General features: G+C 44.2%; 1 long non-coding RNA gene across 1 annotated transcript; it reads right to left on the minus strand.

The window, feature by feature from the left end:
• Window positions 1-8,046: 8,046 nt before the first annotated feature.
• On the minus strand, window positions 8,047-9,596 carry LOC310714475. Its single transcript, XR_014529817.1, has 2 exons — window positions 9,158-9,596; window positions 8,047-8,218 (listed from the first exon to the last, which is right to left on the minus strand). It is a non-coding gene; the product is annotated as an uncharacterized lncRNA (long non-coding RNA).
• Between the last annotated feature and the right edge of the window lie 922 nt (window positions 9,597-10,518).

A 10,518-nucleotide genomic window follows, 5' to 3' on the forward strand; every position in this document is an offset into this window, starting at 1 on the left:
GGAATAGAGTAGTTGCTGTGGAATACGATAATCAGACATCTGCACAACATGACCAATCCAACCAAGTTGATGTTGAAGAATCATTGCTTCAACACTGGTTATCTTTGCTTCTTCCAGTACACTGATATTAGTTCACTTGTCTTCCCAAGTGATGTGTATTTTTTTTTTTGTAAAAAAAAAAAAGATGTTAAATAACATAGGGCACAAGACAGAACCCTGTGGGACACCACAGGTGACAAACAGTAGCCTGTCTTAACTACTTTCTTGTAGGTCCCTGAAGATTGTAGCAGAACTACTAAGCGCAGTGCCTCCAACCCCACACTTCCCTGAGATGGTCCAGACAGATACCATGGTCAACTGTACTGAAAGATGGTGAGAGACCAAGAAGAATAAGCAGGGTAGCACTCCTCCTATCTTTTTCCTGAGAAACCATGGTAACCAAGGAGGTTTCAGTGCCATGACCAGGCAATGGATCCAAGTAATCAGTTTCCTCTAAGCATGCCTGAAGGTGGACTGCTGCCACCTTCTTGAGCACTAAATTGCCCTTGCTATATTCTCTCAAAGAACTGTCATCATACCTAAAGTCCATTTTGTCCAGTCCTTTATCTTCAGTGGCAGCCAGCAAGTTTCTCCCAGATAGCTCACAGCCGAACGACTGATTCTCCATTTCTCCCTTGCATATACTAATGAGAGATCCTTAGTTTGGTGTGATTGCTTCATAAACGAATACATGATTTTCTCTCTCTCTCTCCCCTCCCCATCCCCGGCTTGAAAATATGAAGGCACCAAAGGAAGAACATGTCTCATTATAAGATTCATTTTGTGTGATTGTCGCTTAATGTGCACGCAAGATAGCATGAAGGAAAACTTTAGAAATTACCCTCTGTTGCTTAAATGAATATGTGTGTGTACTTCAACTTCTTCCAATTTAGAGGCAGATAGTGTAAAACTAGCTCCAAGAATGTGACAGTTTTGGCAGTGATGCTTCATAGCACACCTGCATATTTCAAAAAGTAACATCCCTGACACCTGCAAATCCAGATTGGAAACAAAGCCAGAAACCTCTCCCCAAAATAGTGCATTTTAAGTTTTAGGAGCTGTTTCTGCTGCTTTTTCCATTGTGTTGCCATACACCCGGGTTTCCCCTGACATTTTGCTGGATCGGCAAAAATCCCCCAGATGCCATTTTTACACCCGAAAACCAGGACATAGCAGGAATTTTCCTGACCAGCGGCGTAGCGTCAGTTGTCAGCACCCGGGGCAACGCAAGTAATTTGCGCCCCCTAACCCGGGGCAAGGCAAGTAATTTGCGCCCCCCCAACCCCTAACCTGCGAGTTGCCGCGCAAACAACGCTGCTTGCCCGGAGGAGGATGGAGGCAGAAGCAGCCGCCGCCTGTGGCTGGGCCGAGGGGATGGCGGCGGCGGCAGGGTGCAGAGGCTGCTCGTGCCCGGCCAGGCGTCGGTGGCGGCGTCGGCGCTGCTGCAGCGGCTGCTCCTCCTGCGAGCAGTGAGCGGAGCGCAGCCACAGCGACGCGGGGGGCGCGCGCGCTAGGGCGCAAGGCTGGCGGTGGCGGCGGGGAGCCCGGCGGAGGAAGGAACTTGTCCCTTCCCTCTGGACTCGCGCCCCCCCCAGATGTTGCGCCCGGTGCGGTCGGCACCCCTGGCACCCCCCACGCTACGCCACTGTTCCTGACATTTGGTGAGCCTATGCCTGTGAAATATACTCAGAGTGGATTTGATGCTCTTTATTCAGCTCTTAGTGGCGAGGAGGAATGGAAGTCCCTTCAAAGTATCTGCTTTATATACATTATTTACACAATGGGCTGCATGCGATTGGCTAATTCCGGTATTCTCCTGTAGGCCAATCAGGTTGTGGATTCACTTCCATCTGGAGCCGGATTGGGTGGCTGCTGTAGACCAATCATACTGCTGCATTGTTCTAGGACCAATAAGACTGCTGCATTCTGAATCCTATTGTTCTAGGACCAATCAGACTGCTGCATTTTGGATCCTATTCAACTCATTACATGACACCTGCTTCGAGAGAGAGAGAGAAAAAATAGATGTCTAAGCTGCTAGTTCCCAACACGAGTGCATCAGATAAGTGTCTTGGATTCCAAGGGTGGAAAACTTTGAATGCTGCCTTCAGACATGGAAATCCATATGGGATTTTCTCAAGGGAATATGAGGAACAGGGAATCTATGCAAACATGGTTGTCCACTATGCACTTTTGCTGCAGTGTCAATAAACAGAACTTAAAAGAGAGTGCCTTGCTAGCAAGGCATTATCTGTTATACCTTTCCCTGCTTTCTTCAGCTCCTTGCTTAAAAAAAAAGTTGTTTATTTATAAATAACCATGAAACATGTCTGTTCTACAGTTACGTGGAGATGGTTTTCGGTCTTTTTCTTACTAGGGCTTTGTACACACTGTAATTTTATAGCACATCATTTCCCTCAAAGGTTTCTGGGTGATGTGGTTTGTTGAGGATTGTTGGACTTTGTGACTCTGTGAGGAGATTACAGTGCCCAGAATTCTTTGTGGGGAAGAATGTGCTTTGAGTGTGATTTAAAAGGTATAGTGTGTACATAGGGTAAAGTTAGGTTTAATGAGTGGAGGTTGCTCTGTTAGAGCTAATAGGAGTATAGCATCTAGATCAAGGGAAGTAATAGTGCCACTGTATTCTGCTCTGGTCAGACCTCACCTGGAGTACTGTGTCCAGTTCTGGGCACCACAATTCAAGAAGGACACTGACAAACTGGAATGTGTCCAGAGGAGGGCAACCAAAATGGTCAAAGGCCTGGAAACGATGCCTTATGAGGAACAGCTAAGGGAGCTGGGCATGTTTAGCCTGGAGAAGAGGAGGTTAAGGGGTGATATGATAGCCATGTTCAAATATATAAAAGGATGTCACATAGAGGAGGGAGAAAGGTTGTTTTCTGCTGCTCCAGAGAAGCAGACACGGAGCAATGGATCCAAACTACAAGAAAGAAGATTCCACCTAAACATTAGGAAGAACTTCCTGACAGTAAGAGCTGTTTGACAGTGGAATTTGCTGCCAAGGAGTGTGGTGGAGTCTCCTCCTTTGGAGGTCTTTAAGCAGAGGCTTGACAACCATATGTCAGGAGTGCTCTGATGGTGTTTCCTGCTTGGCAGGGGGTTGGACTCGATGGCCCTTGTGGTCTCTTCCAACTCTATGATTCTATGAATATCACACACTTTTGCCCCACCAACATCAATTGCCTTCAATCAGCCAACGCCTAGCTCCCTTGCTGTTGGGTGTCTCCTGCTCAAGCACAGAATTGTGTAGTTGGAAGGGACCCTGAGGGTCATTGAGTCCAGCCCCCTGCAATGCAGGAAATTCAGGTAAAAAACATCCATGATGTATAGTCATCCAACCTCTGCTTAAAAACCTCCAAAGAAGGAAAGTCCACAACCTCCCGAGGGAAACCATTCCACTGTCCAACAGCTCTCACTGTCAGAAAGTTCTTTCTGATGTTTAGTCAGAATCTCCTTTCTTGTAACTTGAAGCCATTGGTTCGGATCCTACCCTCCAGAGCAGGAGAAAACAAGCTTCCTCCATCTTCCATGTGACAGCATTTGAGATGTTTGAAGATGGCTGTCATATTGGTTTTCTAGAACTCATCAGATAGTAAGATGATATTTGTAGGCAAGCCTAAACACACACACCAAAAACAACATCAAAACAAACCCAAAACAAAAACCTTGCTGTGAAACAGATCTGAAAACTAAACAGTAAATGAATATAGCACTCCCAATATGCTCCCTTGAATTCATTAACAAAATTACCAGACTCAAGGGGGAAAATACCCACACCTGAGTATAAAGCTATGGTATAGGAAGATATCAAGCCTACACACATGCTCTGGAGAGAATTCTCTTTCTCTCACTTTCCCTCTCCCTCTCATCTTACTGTTCTAATGAATAAAGATAATCTATGTTGTATAAGAAAGTTTGCACCATCCCAATACTTGCACTTTATAAAACTTCAGATGTTGTGTGGATAGTGCCATTACATTGTGTAGTCACTAGGTGGCGCTAGATTTAGTTATACTAGGGACTCAGCTAGATTGGTAAAGAAAAAGCGCCTAATATGTGTTGTATATGCTATATAACACACCGACACCAGATGGCGCTGTGGAGCCCTGTCTTTCCCTACTGGATTTCCCTGTATGGGTTTACAACACGTTTCACTGAATTGCTTCTTTGACTTGTCTAGATCTAGCCCAGGTTGGAGTCAGGATTGGTATGTTGCTGTTCTGTTTTGATTAAGAGACACAATAAACTTCTTGTTTAGGATGCCCTAAACTTCCCATGACAGCTATTTATAATGCTGCCCATCAGATCTATTGAGAGAAAATTACCCTTTACATATCACACTTCAGACACATGGCATCGATTGTTAGTTTCTGGGTTTAAAAATAAAAAATAAACTTTTCTCTGTTTCTTTGCTTGATGTTGGCTCCTGTGTTATCAAAAATGTACTGTGCTGTTTTGTCTGCAGTGTGCTGCATTTAAATGGTTTTTTGATCAGATTTGGCCTGAAATCCACCGCCGTTTCCACTTCTTTGTATTCTTTTCAAGTTGAAGCACCTAAATTTGTACCTGCATATTGTATTACGTACATTCCCCCCCCCTTCTGGGTTCTTCCCCCCTTTCTGTGCTGGCAAGCTGCTAGGAACAGACTTTTTATGGAGTATTTGATTATACGTTGAGGGAGAAACAGCTTAGCACCATGTTGTGTAATTAGAACTTCTCAATAAAATCAACTTGGTTTTGTAATATCATGTGTCCTGAATGTACAATTTGCCCTTTCCAAACAGAGAAGAGATAAGAACAAGGTTATTAGATGTTTGCCTTATTGCAATAATAGGAGTGACCATATATATATATATATATATACACATATCTCACATTTGTAGCCTGCACTTCTTCCAAGATACAAGCCCGTGAGTTAGTGGCTCTGGACCAGAAAACACCTTGTGGATTTCATGGCTTAAATTTAATAACAATAAGAATAACAATATTTCTTTATTTATATCCCACCCACCTGGCTGGGTTCCCCCAGCCACTCTGAGCGGCTCCCACCAGAATATTAAAAGCACAGTAAAACACCAAACATTAAAAACTTCCCTAAACAGGCATGTGGCCCTGGACTTCTAGGATCTAAATCCAATACTCTCTCACTGCATCACACTGATTTTAATGTGTACTCAAACTGGCAAGTTTACTCCATACAGCACACTCACACAACAGCTAAATTCTGGAAAAGCAGATCAAAGTTGTTGCTGGGTTATCCCAGGGATGGGGATTCTGTGTGTCCCCGGATGTTGTTGGATACTAACTCCCATCAGCCTCAGCCAATATGGCCAGTGGTAAGGGAGGATGGAAGTCCTAGCAACATCTGGTGAGCCATAGGTTCCATCTCCCAGGGTAATCTAACATCAAATGTATCGTCATCCTCTGAGTAGCACACCAGCTCCCTCTTGACCACCCTTAATGCCAGCCTGAATGGAAAGTTAGAGATCAGTTATCTTGCAGAATACCACAGCCCTTTCAACAACAGCTTTCTGTTTCATATATTATTGGAACACTCCCACTTGATGGTACTAAGCCATTTCCTCAGGCACTGGACGCCTTTTTCTAGATTTGTCCCTTTGAGATCCATGCAGCTCTTTGGGGCTTTATGCACCCCCCATCTTACTTGCGGTTTTACAAGAAGCAGCTGTTGCCTCTTCTTTAATAATCTTGCAGGTCGCTGAGGAGCCTGAGGGACCCCACCATCTGACATCCGCGCCTGCTTCTAAATATACACCTGCGCATCATGTTTTCTTGGGGCAATAGTAGAGCAATGGGAATCTCATTTCCTTTGGCACAGCTGCACTTTTATCTTTTGCCTTCAAAACTTTCTGTAATTCCCACAGTTTTCAGAAACTTGTTTATTACTGTTTATCATGTTTTCCAACACAAAAGGTCGGCTTCTATCCCTCCATAATGCCTCTGGTTTAGTTAAATGTGGCAGATCTAAGCGGATGTGCTTCCTGGAGGCAAGGCTACATTCTGAAAATCACAAGATCGTGAGAAATCATAATTATATTTGTTGAAGTGCAAAAAGAGGAACACCAAGGCACCATATTTGAAGCATTTGGGAACTATCTGCAGTTTGAGAGCTGCTATGTGGCCGTCAGGGTTCATTTATTTTTCCGTTTGCATTCCAGACATCAATGAGGGGGAAGCGGGTGGCGCTGTGGGTAAAACCTCAGCGCCTAGGACTTGCCGATCGTATGGTCGGCAGTTCGAATCCCCGCGGCGGGGTGAGCTCCCGTCGTTCGGTCCCAGCTCCTGCCCACCTAGCAGTTCAAAAGCACTCTTAAGTGCAAGTAGATAAATAGGTACCGCTTACCAGCGGGAAGGTAAATGGCGTTTTTGTGTGCTGTGCTGGTGCAGGCTCGCCAGAGCAGCTTCGTCACGCTGGCCACGTGACCTGGAAGTGTCTCTGGACAGCGCTGGCCCGAGGCCTCTTAAGTGAGATGGGCGCACAACCCTAGAGTCAGTCACGACTGGCCCGTATGGGCAGGGGTACCTTTACCTTTACTTTAGAGGGGATGTTGTGACACACTTTGAGGAGGTGTCAAGAATGAAACTTTGGGCTCATGTGTACTCTCCCTAACTCATCCCTTAAACCCCTCATTAAATATATGGTAAATGCCCAATTCATGGGATCCTATGATCTCCAAGGGCAAATAGCAATAGATTGCACTTATTTTATCCCATTTATATCACATCTTTTTTCTTACTTGAAACTCTAGATGGCATCCATGGAGTTCCCACGGAATCTTCCATCTAGGCACTGAGCAGACCCAGATTTGCTTAGCTTCTGCAACATGGCTGCATCTTGTGCCCTTAGGCCATGTCCTGGCTCATTTCTTTAGCTTTTCCAGATTTTTTCTTTCTTTTTCTTTTCTGCTCTAATTCCCACTCAGGTGCTAACTCTTACTGGCCAGCTTTACTTATAAATTATTTCCACAACTTTACTTTTACATTATTTCTGTTCCCGGCCTGGCACATTGGTGGAGTGCATGTAAGCATGCCCTGCCCCATTATGGCCCATTACTTCCCACTCTGCCCTTGTTCTGTCCCACCCTGTTCCCATTCTGCCTTTCTCCAGGTCCAAAAGGACCCATGCATTGACGATCACGCATCAATTGGACGTGCCTAAAATAATCGCCACCTGTAAATCCTTTCCCAGTCTCTTGGCCAATCAGATAGTGTTGTGTTTAAGTTTCAAGTTGTCATAGTTTGTTAGATTTCCTTCCCCTTAAATATGTTAAGGTCCCCACCTTTAAGTTTCCGTTTCCTAGACTGAAGTGCTGTGTGTGCAAGTGTGGTGTGTGTATTTGTGTGCAAGCATCCTTGAACTTTCTGAACTTTCTGCTCAGAACAGCCTGTTTTGTTCAGAAAAGAATTTAGCAACCAACACACAAAATGGTTGAAAGGCTTTGCAACAAGCTTTCCAACGTAATACTCTCCAGATGTTGATGGACTCCAACTCCCATCAGCCCTAGCCAGCATGGCCAAAGAGATGCTGAGAGCTACAATCCAAAAACATCTGGGAAATGTTGGGTTGGGGAAGGCTACTTTACAACCAGTTAATTGGCATTATATCAGACACATCACCCAACAATGGAAGATTATGGAATATATAGCAGCCATCACAAAAGCCAGAAGGGTGTTGTGTGCAGAGAAAACCATTCCATCCAAGCGAAGGAGGCAAGACAGCAAACTCACATCTTATTTAGTGGTAAGTAAGTCACAGGACTGAAGATGAAAATATTACAGATGTCTCCTTCAGTGCATATATATTGCATGCATTCAAGAAGAATTAATGCCTATATTTGGACCCTCACGTTTTAGACCTGGCTGATTCCAAAAAGAGGATATGTCTTGACTCCTCTTCCACCACCAAAGAATGCTTGTTTGAAGTTCAACATTTCCATAGTCCCCTGAAAAGCCACAGCAATGTGATGCCTTGAGTGACATGTTTATTAGTTGCAAAATATAGTGAATAAAAGTGAAGGAGAGACCTCAAATAGCTAGGCTTCTTGCCGTGACTGCAGATTGTATTTCCATTCTGTTTGATTGCCAAATAATGGTTGGTAGGTTATTTTGCAGTCTTCAGACACTTTCATGCAGCTTTCTGTGAGGGAAAATTACTCATCTCAGTCTCACAGGCATACCAAGGGAAACAGATATATTACTTCATGACCTCTGAGCAGCAACTCTTTCTATATGTTTTAATAAGAAATCTATTGGACTGGTTTGAGGATGGATTCAGGAGACTAGTTTTCCCATTATGTATATATGTATATAAACATCACTGTTAGTTAAAGACCAGGTATAATTTCTGAAGGGCCCAATATGGTGGCCTCCTATAATTTTGAGAGCATGGTGACTTAACTATATGTTGGAGCTGTTTCAATAAACATATTCTTCATAGATACTTGTCTAGTACAGTATGAGCTTTAAAAAATGGTGGAGAAATGAACTAACTGAAACTACACCAAGTTCTGAGTTCCTGAAGAGATCAGTTCTAATTGCCGCATTCTGTGTGACATTTGGTAAGTAGAAGTAATCACGCCATGAACTCTCCCCATAAATTCCACAAGCGACATCACTGAATTCATATAACATTGCTGTATCCTGCTACGTCTAGCTGTTTCCATAGAATCTCCTGGTGCCTTGAGGCAAAGTGTGAGCCAAGAAGGTATTCTTAACCAAGTAACAGCATATTGATCTGCATTTTGAATCAGAGGTGGAGGTACCTTCTTGGTTCCATGAGCCAGATCCTTATCAGGATTGGCCTTGCAGGCCAAATGTGACAGGTGGGTGGGACCCCCAATGGCCACCACATGATTGACAGGTCCATTGTCCCTAGCAGCATGAGGAGTCTTGCTAGTCCTATACTCTGTGCTTTGGGAAGCACTGAACATACAACCTGCAAAGCACTTTTGTCTCCTCTCCCCCAGGAGTGGGGACAAAAAGGCCTGCATTTCACAGATTTTCTTTCACTACACACACGTGTTTCTTACTGGGAACTGAGAACAACCAAACCTAACAGACTTTAGCCCTCACTCACCTGTCAAACCTTTGGGACGTGCTGAACAAACAGCTTCAAAAGTGCTTCTTTCTCCCTTCCCCTTTGAGGAAGAAGCTGGCCTTTTACAGGCTATTGGCTCTGTGTGCCTGTTTTCTGCTTGGAACTGAGCAAAATTTAACCTCCACTCATCAGCTGTTGAGCAAATGTTCTATTCTGCTGAATTGATGACAGGTTCCTTTTTCCTGATGGGAACATATCAGAGGCTCAACTCTTTCCAGTGCTCTTTTCCCAAAGTGGCCAACCAGATGGCTAGGAGAAGCCCTTAAGCAAGATATGAGGCCATAGTCCTTTCTCACTCATGAGGGAAACAATGCCTGGTGCCTCTGAGCCTAAAGGTAATACATAGCCCATCAGGACCAGTAGACACTGAAAGCCATGGATTTGTATCAATCTCCTTTCAAAGCCACCCAAGTAAGGCCTTAACTATACAGTGGTACCTCGGGTTACATACGCTTCAGGTTACATACGCTTCAGGCTACACACTCTGCTAACCCAGAAATAGTGCTTCAGGTTAAGAACTTTGATTCAGGATAAGAACAGAAATTGGGCTCCGGCGGCGCGGCAGCAGCAGGAGACCACATTAGCTAAAGTGGTGCTACAGGTTAAGAACAGTTTCAGGTTAATTACGGGCCTCCGGAACGAATTAAGTACTTAACCCGAGGTACCACTGTATACCCTCTGTTAAATGTTCAGAAAAAGTCAGAAGCCCAAGACAGTATATGTTCCTCAACTACATTTATTCAACATTGTCAGTGACAATGGCTCTCTCATAGGAAAACAAAACCCAAACTCACAGGACTACTCAATAAAAGCCCCCACATGAACTGACTGTTGACAGTTGACAGTTGAAAGTGCATGCGCTTACTAGCCATTAGAACGTTCGTCTACCAACGCTTATATGATTTGTTAGAACGAGCCTTGTAACATAAAAAGTGTTAAACCCAATACATAACACCCTCCAACATTTCTCCAATGAAAATTGGGACTTTCTAAGGAAAAGCAAGACACTCCAGGATCAAATCAGAAACTGGGATGGCTTCTGAAAGTCTGGGACTGTCCCTGGAAAGCAGGGAAACTTGAAGGATCTGTGTCTATAACAGGCTGAAACTAAAAATGTACATTAGATTTTCTCAAAGGTGTTTCCATTTTATTTTTGGACTCTTGTCCTCATGGTGCTCATCACTGGCTTGATAGATGGAGAGGCATAATTAAACATGTATACATCACTTTCTGTATAGTGGGGAGCAGCATGCAAGAGGCCCCAGACAGATGAGGGAAGCCATTGCTAAGACATTGATAGGAGTCGGGGACTGGGAGAATGCAATGTGGAGATTTCCCTA

The sequence above is a fragment of the Podarcis liolepis genome (assembly GCF_965112155.1).
Source record: "Podarcis liolepis genome assembly, chromosome: 8".
Classification (NCBI taxonomy): Eukaryota; Metazoa; Chordata; class Lepidosauria; order Squamata; family Lacertidae; genus Podarcis; species Podarcis liolepis.